Here is a 14,592-nt window from a genome sequence, read left to right as displayed (position 1 = left end):
GGCTTTGAAGTCAGAGAGACCAGGGTGCTGTTCTACTTCCTCACTGAGTAAGCTGCGTGGCCTCAGGCAGATTGCCTAGTTTTGTAAGTTAGAAATAAAGACCACCCTACAGTCATTTCAGGGCGTGGTTAGACTATTGTGGAAGGGAGCACTATGAGGAAAGAGATTCTGTCTGTTGACTGCTGAATGCCCTATAGCCAGTCAGTGCCTGGCACAGAGTAGGCACTCAATAAACATTTGTTGAATGAATTAGGATTGAAAAATCAGTAGCTATTAGTAGTTCCACTTCAGCATTTTAAAAACTTTCATAGTGGTTTTGTTGGAAGGATTAATTTTTCCCCAACCCCAAATGATAAGGTATTATCTTAACTCAGTGGTCATTCTCAGTTACTATAAGTCTGAAAGGCAATTCCTAAGAAGCTGATTAGTTTAATATCATTTTTTAGAAAAATTGTTGCCAGCAATTAAGTGAAGTTCACTGGTGGAAATTTTATCCAGGCACCTAGATTCTCTCATGAAAGTCATTATTACTTTAAAAAAAAATTCTCCAGTGACTTGCTTACGTTTCACTTGTCTAAGACCAAGAAATTCAAGTCCATGTGCATCTTAGGTCTCTCAGCAACTCCAAACATTGTTGCTAAGTCACTAGGCTGATTCAGATGACCTTTTAAATCAAATGCAGTTTACTTGCTGTGTGGCTGTTAGGATGGCTTTTTTATTTTATAAATAAAGGAGAATTTCCTATCTGGGCTGGTCCTGTCAAATGGGAATAGTGATAAAGGCTATCTGTTCATTTAAGAGAATCCAACCCCTTGTGTAGTTTACTTTAGAAATATATCTGATAGTTAAAATTTAAGGATCCTATTTTGCATGTGAATTTTCCCTCTTTTAAAAAATCATTTATTGATTTTAGAGAGAGAGAAAGAGAGAGAAACCTTGATTTTTTTTGGTTGCTCTTTCTCTTATTGATTGACCAAGCATTCATTGCTCGATTCTTGTATGTGCCCAGATCAGGGATCAAAACCACAACATCGGTGTGTTGGGGCAACACTAAAAAACTGAGCTACCTGGACAGGGCTCCTTTTTGTTTTTAATAAAAACAAACAAAGTAAATTTTTGGATTGACTTTTTAGTCAATGATGTTATTATGTTGCAATTGGATTTTTTTAAAAACAAAACTGTGGTGAGAATTCATTGTGGAAATTTAAGCTTGCATTTCAAGCATACATATATTTAATGTACCTAAATGCATGTTGTTTTCATTTAACTTGTACATTTGTGTAGAAAAAAATGATTGCATTAGTTTTCTGATTCAGTTTCTGTGAGAAATGATTTTACATTTTTTTTCATGATTCATTTACCTCTCAGAAGTATTAATGTAACAGAGTGGTCAGGCCATATCTCCAGGAGAAAGCAAGGGACAGGGAGAAAACCCCAAGTTGGAATTGAAGGTTAGAAGCTGCTTGCCCTCCCTGCAGAGGGAGGGGCCACTACAGAAAAGAGGTTGCCCCAGGCAAACTATAAAAAAAGGTAACTGTAAACGAGCCAGCATGCCCAGCCCCAGAAACCAAGCAGCCCATGCCTTCCCAACAGGGAGGAGCTGCAGAAGATGACTACTGCCTCAGGCAGAATCACTAGAAGTGTTGCTGGGAGACTGCATCCTTATGCAACATGGTGGCTGGAAGAGGGGCAAAGACAAACATCACCGACATTACCACTCATTGGTTGAAAAGCTGGACACTCCCACTGGCCTCTGGAATGCATGGGATTTTGGGACAGGACTTTTAAACAGAAGGTGGGCAGAAGCTCGCTCTCTTGGCTCTTGGCCTCTCGGCCACTTGGCATTTTGGATTTGGGGGCTCCTTTTGCTTTTCCCTGAATGGGGGGTATGGCTGGCACCAGGACTGCTTGAAGCTTAGGCCTCACAAGGTTGAAAGTGAGCTCTGGGAAACAGGGTCCCTCGCTGGGATGCGTGCCTCACTGGGTACCAGCCCTTGGGATGCTACAACCCCGTGCAGCATGGCAAACAGGGTCCTGAACTGCTTCCACTCTCTCACCCTTAGAGCACAGAGATGGAGAGCAGCATGTGGAGGCATGAGATAGGAAGTTCCCCACAAATGGAGCTTTCCCTGCATGACTGTTTGGAGTGTAATGGCAGCACACCCAAGACCCTGAGAGAGAGCGAGCTGCTGTGAGGTGATGGCAACTCTGGCAAGTGGGAAAGAGAGGGCCTGGAGCTGGAGAGATGGAGACTCATGGGAAAAACAACGTTGGGCCATAAGTAAGCAATAATGGGGAACCTCTGGTTATGGATTTGGACTTTAAGCTCCCTAGGGGCGGCTGGTTTTCTGTACTTTGTGGGTGAGGTCGGCTCAGAACAGAAATGTTCCCATCCCCTTCAAATTGGGAACCCTGTTAATAAAAATCTATTTCCTTTCCCACAAAACTTTGTGTTATGCATATGTATGGTGATATGCAGCTGGACCCCATGCTTCTTGGTTACATTAACACCTCTCAGGCTTACAAAATATGCTAATAATTATAATAAAACTGCACATTTACAGTTTATACCTTTCACATATATAATTTAACTGAAACCCATGATATCTCTTTATGGAAGGGCATTGCCCTTAAAATTTGGGGGCATTAGACATGTGGGAATTGAGGGTCAGAGAGGTCAGGTTACATACCAAAAATTATGTGGCTAGTAAGGCTATAAAACATAGATTTGCTACTTAGTTAATTTTTCTTGCCACTACTACACACCACTGAAGGTCAGTCTCTATATATTTATATTAATCATTTATTTGAATTCCACTTTTTCATATCAAAAATACTTACATGGCCCTGGCTGGTGTTGTTCAGTGGATTGAGTACCAGCCTGAAAACCAAATGGTTGTTGTTTTGATTCCCAGTCAGGGCACATGCCTAGGTTGCGGAACAGGTCCCCATTTGGGGACATGCAAGAGGCAACTGATCAACATCTCTTGCACTGATGTTTCTCTCCCTCTTTTTCTTGTTCCCTTCCCCTCTCTCTAAAAATAAATAAGTAAAATCTTGAGAAAAAATACTGAAGTGATTTACATGTTCCTGACCTTGTACATATGTATTTACACCTCTTTTGTGTAGGGCATATGGTATCAGGACAAAGACAACTAGAGATTTACATTCTTTTCTTATTTTTTAGTAAATATTTGTATGGCTTACACCATGTGCCAGGTTTTAAGGGTACCATAACAAAGCAGACAAAAGTCCCTCCCCTTGGGGAGTGCTAGTTTGATAGAGACATAATAAACAAGATAGCACCTGTAAATACATCAGGACATAAGTGCTAAGGAGAAAAAAATAACTAGGGAAGAGGGCTATAAAATGTTAAAGTATATAGGGAAATGGCAGGGTTGAAATTTTAGAAGAAAGTGACCAAGGAAGACATCACCAAGGGGTGACTTTTGGAAAATGATCTGTAGGGAGGACTTAGACAGATATGAGCTTGATGGGATAAAAATACTCCACCCAGGGGAGTAAGCAAGGGCCAAGTCCTTGAAAGTAAATGACCAAGCATATTCTTCTGCAAGTACAGCAAGGAAGCCGGTGTGGCTGGAGTAGTTGATGAGGAAGAAAGTAGTGTTAGTTGAAATCAGAGTTAGTAGAGAGCCCAGATCATGTAGAGACTTGCAGGTCCTAGTGAGGCCTTTGGTTTTTAATTTGAATGAGATGGGGAAATTTGGAGTGTTTTGAGCAGAGGTATGACTTAATGTGATTCAGGTTTTGATAGGATCAAATTGCTCTTCTAGTGACAGTAGGGAGGTAAGAGTAGAGGAGGAAGGTCAGTAAAATGCTATTCAGTCTAGAGATAATGGTGAGTTGGATCAGAGTGGGGATAGTGGGTATGGTGCAAAATGTCTAAATTCTGGGTATACTTGAGTATATAGCTGACAAAATTTGTTGACAGATTGGGTGATAAAGAAACAGAAGGTTAAAGAGTGACACCAAACATTTTGGCCTAAATAACTAATAGGACAGGGTTGCCATTAACAGAGATTGAGAAAATAGAGGGAAGGCCATGTTGGGATTTGGGCAGTACCAACAGCTCTGTTCTGGACCTGGTATTTGAGAAGTCTAATTAGACTCCCATGTAAAAATGTGAAGTAGATGGTTGAATTTTGGTTCTGAAGTTTAGGGGTAAGGTCTTGGCTAGGGATTGGCTAAGGTCTATTGTATTCTCACCTATGTATGGATTGTACTTATACATAAGGGTTTCTTGATGATTATGCAAACTATGGGAATAATTTCATATATCTGATAATAGAATATTGAAGATTTGTTATGTCAGGCTTTGTAACAATATCAGCAAAATGGAATGTGCATTAAACAAATGTCAGAACATAACATAAAATGTCCTGTTGTTTCAAGTGATATGTAGATGAAGACTTTCCAAATGATGCCATATAAGGGGAAAGTGATCTCATACCTATCATGCCACAGGCCAGGTTCTTAAATCCAGGTATTTTAGTCCCTATTTTACCTTGAGAAATCTAAGCTTCCATGAGATTAGGAGGCTGATGTAGGCCTGGAACCCAGGTGTGTCTGATCCCAAAGCTCATTTTTTTAAAAAATTTACTTTTTATTGTTATTCAATTACAGTTGTATGCCTTTTCTCCCCTTACCTCCCCCCCACCCCAGCTGAACCCACCTCCCTCCCCCACCCCCACCATCCCCCCCCGATTTTGTCCATGTGTCCTTTATAATAGTTCTTGCAATCCCCTCTTCCCACTGTCCCCACCCCACTCCCCCCTGGCCACTGCTAGACTGTTCCCCCCCTCAATGTCTCTGGTTGTATTTTGTTTGCTTTTTTCTTTTGTTGATTATGTTCCAGTTAAAGGTGAGATCATATGGTATTTGTCCCTCACCGCCTGGCTTATTTCACTTAGCATAATGCTCTCCAGTTTCATCCATGCTGTTGCAAAGGGTATAAGCTCCTTCTTTCTCTCTGCTGCGTAGAATTCCATTGTGTAAATATACCATAGTTTTTGGATCCACTCGTTTGCTGATGGGCACTTAGGTTGCTTCCAGTACTTGGCTATTGTAAATTGTGCTGCTATGAACATTGGGGTGCACAGGTTCTTTTGGATTGGTGTTTCAGGGTTCTTAAGGTATAATCCCAGCAGCGGAATTGCTGGGTCAAAGGGCAGTTCCAGTTTTAGTTTTCTGAGGAAATTCCATACTGTTTTCCACAGTGGCCTCACCAGTCTGCATTCCCACCAACAGTGCACTAGGGTTCCCTTTTCTCCACATCCTCTCCAACATTTGTTTGTGGATTTGTTTATGCTGGCCACTCTGACTGGTGTGAGATGGTACCTCATTGTGGTTTTAATTTGCATCTCTCTGATGGCTAGTGATGTTGAGCATCTTTTCATATGTCTCTGGGCCCTCTGTATGTCTTCCTTGGAGAATTGTCTGTTCAAGTCCTTTGCCCATTTTTTTAATTGGGTTGTTTGTCTTCCTGGAGTGCAGTCGTGTGAGTTCTTTATATATTTTGGAGATCAGGCCCTTGTCTGAAGTATCACTGGCAAATATGTTTTCCCATACTGTTGGTTCTCTTTGTAATTTGGTGCTATTTTCTTTAGCCTTGCAGAAGCTTTTTATTTTGATGAGGTCCCATTTGTTTATTCTTTCCTTTATGTCCCTTGCCAAAGCTCATTTTTTTTTTTACTCTGCACCACACAGGTCAAGAGGGTATATGTATTGTAGATTTCCGATGGCAATCATGTTCCCATGGAATGTAAGGTAGTATAAAATTGAGCATTGAACTGAAGTTGTAAGACTTGAGTTTGTCTATCAGATTTGCCATTGCTAGGTGAATGATTTGGGTGTTAGTTTTCTCCTCTATAAAACAGTTGTAATTAAACCTACCTTGTAGTATTGTTATAATTGTCAAATGTGAAAGGCTCTGTAAACTTTGAACCAGTCTATGCATGTGTGGAGTTAATACAAGGAAACAATTTCATCTACAATAACATCAAGAATGAAATACTTAGGAATGCACTTAACAGAAGTAGTGTGACACGTATACACTGAAAATTATGAAACACTGCTGTAAGAAATTAAAGATCTAAATAAATGGAAAATATTTCATGTACTTGTGGAAGAACTAATATTGTTAAGATGTCAATATGCCACAAACTAATCTACAGATATAGTGTAATCCCAGTCAAAATTGGAGCTGCTTTTTTTAACAGAAATTGAAAGTTCGTATTAAAAAATATATAAAAATGCAAGGGACCCAGAATAGCCAAAATAGTCTTGAAAAGGAAGAACAGGTTTGAAGAACTCGTATGTCTAGTTTTAAACTTGTTATAAAGCTGCCATGATCAACACAGTGTGATACTGCCTTAAAGGTAGAAAATAGATCAATGAAAGAGAATTGACAGTCTAGAAGTCAATCTTTATATATGTATGGTCAATTGACTTTTAGACATCTAAATAGGTTTTTCAAGAAATGATGCTGGGACAACTAGATATTCACATGTAATAGAATGAAGCTGGATTCCCATTTCATACCATACCTAAAAATTAGCTCAAAATGGATCAAATGACTTAATTGATAACCAGTTTTGGCCTTACTGTGTTTGAGCTGGGCTATGAGTCTTCTCCTGTCTTCAGTCTTTGACGAGGCCTGGAAATATACCATTGGTTCTCATGGATTTGGACTTCTCAGCCTCCATAATCATGTGGGAGTCACGATCAAGATGGAGGCATAGGTAGGTACATTTTGCCTCCTCGTACAACCAAAAGAAGGACAACAACAAATTTAAAAACAAAAACCAACCAGAATTGCCAGAAAAGTGAACTGTATAGAAGTCCAACAACCAAGAAGTTAAAGGAGAAACATTCATACAGAGTGGTAGGAGTGGGGGACATGGGCAGCTGGGGCAGAGAAGATGTACTGCAAGTTTGTGGTTGGAGGACTGGCATGGGCAAGGTAGCAGCCGGCAGAGTGGGCAGTGCCACAGTTGCACACAGATAAACCAGGAGTAACAACTGGGGAGCAACCCAGGGTTCCAGAATGGGGAAATAAAGCCTCAAAACCTCTGGCTATAAAAACCTATGGCAGTTATGGTGGTGAGAGACACTCCTAGCCTCACAGGTGGGGTTCATTAGAGACCCACAGGGTCCTAGAATGTACACAAACCCACTCACGCAGGAATCAGCACCAGAAGGGCCCAATTTGATTGTGGGTAGTGGGGGAAGTGATTGAAAGCTGGATGAGGGCCAAGGTAGAGGCATTGTTCCCTCTCTGACCCATCTCCCACAACAGCACCACAACAAAATGACACGGGTTGCCCCATCCTGGTGAACACCTGAGGCTCCACCCCTTACAATGTAAAAAGTATGCCAAGACAAAAAAATGTGGCTCAACTGAAAGAACAGATCAAAGCTCTAGAAAAAATACAACTAAGTGATGAAGAGATAGCCAACTTATCAGATGCACAGTTCAAAACACTGGTAATCAGGATACTCACAGAAATGGTTGAGTATTGTCTCAAAATAGAGAAAAAAGTGAAGGGTATGCAAAATGAAATAAAAAAAAATATACAGGGAACCTATAGTGAAGGAAAGGAAACCGGGACTCAAATCAATGGTTTGGACTAGAAGAAAGAAATAAACATTTGACCAACACAGAATGAAGAAATAAGAATTCAAAAAAATGAGAGGCTTAGGAACCTCTTTAGGACAACTTTAAACATTCCAACATCTGAATCATAGGGGTGCCAGAAGAAGAGGAGGAGCAAAACGTTGAAAATTTATTTGAAAAAATAATGTAGGAAACTTTCCCCAATCTGGCAAAGGAAATAGACATAGAAGTCCAGGAAGCTCAGAGAGTCCCAAAAATGTTGGACCCAAGGAAGCACACATCAAGGCACATCATAATTACATTACCCAAGATTAAAGATAAGGAAAGAATCTTAAAAGCAGCAAGAGCAAAGGAGATAGTTACCTACAAAAGAGTTCCCATAAGACCATCAGCTGATTTCTCGAAAGAAACCTTGCAGGCAAGAAGGGGCTGGAAAGAAGTATTCAAAGTCATGAAAAGCAAGGACCTACAACCTAGATTACTCTATCCAGCAAAGCTATCATTTAGAATGGAAGGGCAGATAAAGTGCTTCCCAGATAAGGTCAAGTTAAAGGAATTCATCATCACCAAGCCCTTATTATATGAACTGTTAAAGGGATTTACATATGAAAAAGATGATCAAAAATATGAACAGTAAAGTGACAACAAACTCACAACTACCAACGATGGAACCTAAAAAACCAGAACAAACTAAGCAAACAACTAGAACAGGAACAGAACCAGAGAAATGGAGATCACATGGAGGGTTATCAGTGGAGAGGGAGAGAGGGGAGAATGGGGGAAAAGGTACAGGGAATAAGAAGCATAAATGGTAGGTACAAAATAGATAGGGGGAGGTTAAGAATAGTATGGGAAATGGAGAAGCCAAAGAACTTACATGTACGATCCTTGGACATGAACTAAGGTGGGGGGTACTGCTGGTGCAGGATGGAGGGGAATAAAGGGGTAAATGGGACAACTGTAATAGCATAAGCAATAAAATATATTTAAAAAATTAATAACGGTGTTCATAATGAAAAATAAATAGTTTATAAATGGGCACAGATCTGACTAGATTTTTTTCAAAGAAGATATACAGTCCAGTAGCACATGAAAAAGTGCTCAATACCATAAGTCATTTGGGAAAAGCAAATGAAAGCCACAATAAGAATCATTTAATACCCACATGGCATGGGTGGGTGGGTGAAAAAGTGAAAGGGAATATAGTGAATACTCTTGTGATATGTTTGCACGGTGGTAGCTGATTACTAGAATCTGTGGGGTCATCACATCAAAAGGTATAACATTGTTGGGTTGCCATATTGTACTCCTGAAAATAGTATAACTAACATAATATTGTATACCAATTATATTTAAATTTAAAGTATTAACAAAAGACAGGTAAGTGTTGGTGAGGATATAGAAAAATTGGAACCATCATGTGTTGCTAGTGCAAAACGTAAAATGGTGCAGTCACTCTGGAAAGTAGTTTGGCACTTCTTCACAAGGTTAAGTCACCATATATATGAGAAATTCCATTTTTAGGTATATACCCAAGAGAAATGAAAACATTCATCCATGCCAAAACTTGTATGAATGTTCATAGGAGTGATGTACAGAATAGAAAAAAGTGGAAACAATAAAATGTGACATATTTATACAAGGGAATATTATTTGTCAATAAAAAGGAATAATATACTGATAACATAGGACAACACGGATAAAAACTGAAAACATTATTCTGAAATGAAAAAAGCAAATCACAAAGGATCACCTATTGTATAATTCCATTTATAATGTCCAGAATAGGCTAGTCTGTGGAGATGAAAAGTAGATTGGTGGTTGCCTAGGGCTGAGAGTAAGAAAATTCTGGGGAGGCGAATGGGGATTATTGGATGCCAATGAGAATGGGTATCTTTTTGGGATGATGAAATGTTCTAAAATTGTGGTAATGGTTGCAAAGCACTGAATATACTAAAAACTATTGAATTGTACATTTTAAATGAAATTTTGCAGTGAATTATATCTCAACTAAGCTGCTGAATGTTTTTAGGGATGCTGTCTTCTGTGGTTGTGATAGATTTTTACTCAGCTAAGCTAAGTAGCCTCCTTCAGTGACTGATCCTGTCGACATCATTCTGAAAAGTGTTGTGTGTACCAGCCAAGACTAATAACCTAACAGCATTTCCTTAACTTTAAAGCCCCTGTAAAATGGGGATCTTTGAGTAATGACCAAATTTTCTGATTCCGATTCAGAGGAATTTTTTTTAGTTCTATATCCCTATTTTCAAGGGAAGTATTGTGTGAAAAAATGAAGAGGTTTTTTTTAATAGCTAAGAGATAATTAGCATTTTAAAATATGAGGGCTTTTCTTTATTACTTTGATAGCTGGTCCTAGGAAGGAGGACACTGGCATTACTGAGGGACTGCTACGTGCCTGACACTTGTGCTTATTGAATACAACATGTACCGCTGATGTAACCCAGGTAACGGCTCTGAGACGTCGGCCTTGTTATCTCTGGTTTTCAGAGGAGGAAGGTCATCTGGCTTTTGATGAAGCTGGGATTGAAATTTAGGTTTCTAAATTCCAACTTTTGATACAATCTGGACTGATTCATGGGGTACCATCTTCACTCTTTGGTCCTGTTTCTAGTATTTGTTTGCAGAAAAATGTACTGGTGTGAATAACCTCCCTATGTGACAGATTAGGTCCCCAGATCAAATCTCTAGGTTACAAGCTTGTAATTTTAGATGTTATGCATAAAATAGGTCTCTCTTGTCTTATCTGGATAAAAAATACAAAAATCTAACAATCCTATTTTTTTTCTTTCCCCCGCTTAGCAATGGTGACTTAGACCCCTGGTCAGGAGGTGGAGTAACCAAGAACATCACAGACACCTTGGTTGCCATCACTATCCCGGAAGGCACCCATCACCTAGATCTTCGAGCCAACAATGCCTTTGATCCCAAGTCTCTGCTATTAGCCCGCTCTTTGGAAGTTAAATACATGAAGCAGTGGATCAGAGATTTCTATGCCAGTCTGAGAAAGACACGCTGAGCAATTTTTGATCATTTTCAGTTTCTTCTTTTATGTTCATTCCACCCACATTCCCATTCGCTTTGGTTTTCTACACAAAATTACTTTCCCTTGTTCATCATTGGATTTGCTGGGGCAAAGGCTGAGACAGAAGAGGGTGACGGTGGTGACAGCAGCCATCCCACACCCCAGGTCCTTGCCGCCTTTGACCACTTCCAGGAAGAATCTCTTTGTGGCAGCTTTCCCTCCCCATCAGGGCCCTCATAACTGCAGCACGGTTCCTGCCTTTCACAGAGGGGGAGTCCATTCCTTTGTTTGTCTGCAAGCAGGGATTTCTCTTGGTTTTCAGACTGAAGTCTCTTTGGCCCATTTGTCACTTCCCACCCTTGTCCTCCCAAAAGGAAAAGCAGAAAGATGATGTGATTGCAGCTGATAGAAAGGATGTGTGATGCCAACCCAGGAAAAAGGAGTCATTTCATTTGTCCTTGATCTAACGAGTTGGAACTGTGCTGTAAATAAAGAGTAAGGCGGGACCTTGTCTCTGTGTGCTGCTCCTACAGCTCACTCCAACTGTTGGGATCCCTGTGCGCACTGGGCTTGGCTGGTTTTGGAAAGCCCTTTAATTTTCTCTCTTCTACTTGGCAGCTTTTCTTAGTTCTGGGATATTTGCCACTGTGGTACTGCCAGTTAGAATCTGGCCTTTTTTTGCTCCATTTTTCTTTGTTTCTAAGGTCAGTTTTGTGGTAATTTGGTTACATTTTGTCAGTTTGGGAAAATGACTCTGTTTTGCTTTTCCTTTTACATCAGAGCAGGCTTTTATATGCTGTGATCACTGATGATACTTTCTTAAGAAGCCATTAAAAATTGATGAATCAACTATTCAAAAAGTAGACTATAGTTATGTTCAACTTTTTTTTTTTTAAATTTTATTTCCTGGTGGTTGATGCCGCTGCCATTAAAGCCAGAAGTGTCAGGACATTAAGAGGCAGGTGCACGAGACCTTTTCTGTGTGGCTTCCAAAAGGCAAGCTGATTCATGCGGGCAGCATATTTGACATTAATAAATGACTGAGCCGTTGCTCTTTCCAAAGGGTTGGCTTCTTTCAAGCAGTTCTTACACTGAAACCTTTCTTCAGAAGAGCTTTTCTAGGATAACAAACAGGGTTGGATCCAAACCTTTCAGGGGCACAGAGAGAGATGCTATTCTGTTGAAAGATTTCTTCCTCCTTGTTTTTTTTTTTTTTATTTTCTCTCAAAAAATTTTTTTCACCTTGTCTTTCTGCTTTTTAAAAACGGTACCTTGACCTTAATCATTATGAGAGCACTTTTTAAAAAATGCATACATAAAGTGAATTCTTGGGTAAGAGACTGAAATATTTCCTGTATTTTCCCTGGCATCTGGGAGGCACAGAAAAATCTTTGTCTGGTTTCAGAAGCCTCCGGTTCTCATTTCTCATTGTAATGAGTTGTCCATCAAAGCATTTGGTCACTATTTTCATGTCAACATCAGAGAAAAGTCTGCTGAAGTGGGAATTTTCGCGTCAAAACAATACTAGTTTCTAGTTTTTATTCATCGTCAACTAAGAAGTTATATAATTGGGTTTATGGGCTTAATAGAGGATATTGTTACTATTTAGGATATTGATTTGGGGATATTTACCTTAAACATTTTACATGTTTAAAAGCATTAAAATAATTTTCCACTTCATTTTATATGAATTATTTGGATGAATTTCATTTTGTGAAGAGACTAACTGCCAAAAGGGATGATTTTTCTGCAAATGTAATTTGGCCTTATGCTTTCCTTTATGTACATTTTATGATAGATAGCAACCTTAAGTAAATTTAGCCTAATCATAATATGCTAAAATTTAGTTTTAAAATGAAAAATAATTAGAACATCAAATAAACCTTATTTAAAATATCTCTCTAATAGATGATGCTTTTGAAAGACCAGGAGGGACAAAGAGAATTGAGGTGGTTTTTATCTTCTGTTTTTTTTACTTTAACTACTTAGAGGCAATGGGTAAAACTAAGGAAAATTGAGGATCTTTCTTAAGGGTTCTGTAGAGTCGAGAGATTTTCCAGAGGAGCCAGCGTCTAGTCTAGCATATTAGAGAGTGAAGACACCCTGGAGACCCAGGCCGACCCCATCATTTGTAGGTGGATGGCACTGATAGGAATAGAGAGAAGGAACTTGTGTAAGGCCTCACTCACAGCTCATTTTTGACAGAACTGGGCCATTAATTCAGGTTTGTTTGTTGTTTTCTCTTTATTGGTGTAGCTTAATCTTTGTTTGATTCAAGAAAATAAACCTCACTGAACCAGCTTAAGCAAAAGAAGGAACTTAATGAAACTGCAGGGTGAGTCCCAGGACTTGGGGAACAAGGGGTCATGAGTCAATGGAACCAGGGTCTGGAAAGTCATTCAAAGTCAAGACTGCTATTTCTCTCTCTCTCGCTCTGAACAGAGGTCACCAGTCGTCAGCCTGTGGGGGAGATTTGTTTCTGAGATGTTTATAGCTTGTTTGGCAGTCTGATGTGTGCATGTGCATCACAGTTACCTAAGGGCTTGTAAAACATTGATTGCTGAGCCCCACCCCAGAGTTTGTAATAAAGAAATCTTAGGGTGGATCTTGGGAAGTTGCGTCTCTAACAATTTCTCAGGTGATACTGGGGAATCACACTTTGAAAACCACTAGATGAAGGAATTCTGATTTTCAATTTCTTCAGACAGGGCATGTCCTTTTAGTTCACCTCGCTCCTGGTGTCCTGCCTGACCCCATTTGAGTCTGGAAGCCCTGCCTAGCATTGCTCTTCCCATTGCTGCTTCATTCTGTCTGCAGACAGTTTCCTCTTTGCTTGCTCAGGGCCCATGATTACTTCCCAATATGGTGTCCTCACATCTCAGAGGCTGCACCTCAGAAGCCCACAACTTTCAGGTGGTTACTGGGGAGACACTATCATAAAAACATGGTGTCAGAGATTCACTACTTGGGGTGAAAGGTGGGGCAGTTCAGGCAATTCAGTATGTATTTATCACACAGCATTTCTGGGATCACAAGTGTCTGACAAAATGCCAAAGACTTATGTAATAGAAAGTTCTATAGTTGAGCAACTTTGGAAAATAATGGATTAAACAAAGTTAAATAGTTGCATTTTTTTAAATCTGTAAATACGAATTGTAACTCTCCAAAATGGTAATCGAGAATTCAACTTTTCTACTTTTCTTTAGCTAGAGAAAGGAAAAGAGAGAGAGAGAGAGAGACAGAGAGAGAGAGAGAGAAACATTACTTTATTGTTCCACTTATTTATGCATTCACTGGTTGCCCCAATCAGAGTTAGAACCCGCAACCTTGGTATATTGGGACAACACTCTAATCAACTGAGCTACCCAGCCAGGGCTAATTTTCCTCCTCTTTCAGAGCTACAAGCATATGTCATTGTTCTGGAGCCTGGAAAGTACGATGCCTAAGAGCAAACACAGTATCTGTCTTAATAAGGTTTACATTCTTCTAGGAAAAAGATACAGAATGTCAAATTATACATGAGTTGGTATAATTTTAGGTGCTATGAAGAGTGGGGGCTCTTAGGGCATTTGTTAGACAATCTGAGTTAGTCTGTGGGAATAAGACTCCTTTTTCTAGATGTGACATTTTAGCTGTTATCAAATGATGAGTGGGAGCTATACTAGGAAGAGGAAGGGAAAAAACAGCATGTGCAAAACCCCTGGGGGTAGCATGTTCAAGGAACTGAAGGAAGGCCACCGTAATGGGACAGCAGATGACCAGAGAGAAAGTGACATAAGATAAATTTGGCGATGTGACAGGAAAAAACTCATGCATGTAGACCATGGTAAGGAGTCATTGTAAGGAATGAGAATTTATTGATCGTCCTTAATCAGGGGAGTGACATGAACAGATTTGTGTTAAAAAACATCAC

At 39.7% G+C, this 14,592-nt stretch overlaps 1 pseudogene; it reads left to right on the top strand.

Annotated features, from left to right (window-relative positions):
* LOC123477900 (lysosomal Pro-X carboxypeptidase-like) overlaps positions 1 to 10,072 on the top strand; it is a 37,783-nt pseudogene extending 27,711 nt beyond the window's left edge.
* The last annotated feature ends 4,520 nt before the right edge of the window (positions 10,073 to 14,592 follow it).

This window comes from Desmodus rotundus, chromosome 5 (assembly GCF_022682495.2).
Source record: "Desmodus rotundus isolate HL8 chromosome 5, HLdesRot8A.1, whole genome shotgun sequence".
NCBI lineage: Eukaryota > Metazoa > Chordata > Mammalia > Chiroptera > Phyllostomidae > Desmodus > Desmodus rotundus.
Note: the sequence above shows the minus strand (reverse complement) of the source record. Positions and strands in the feature narration are given on the sequence as shown.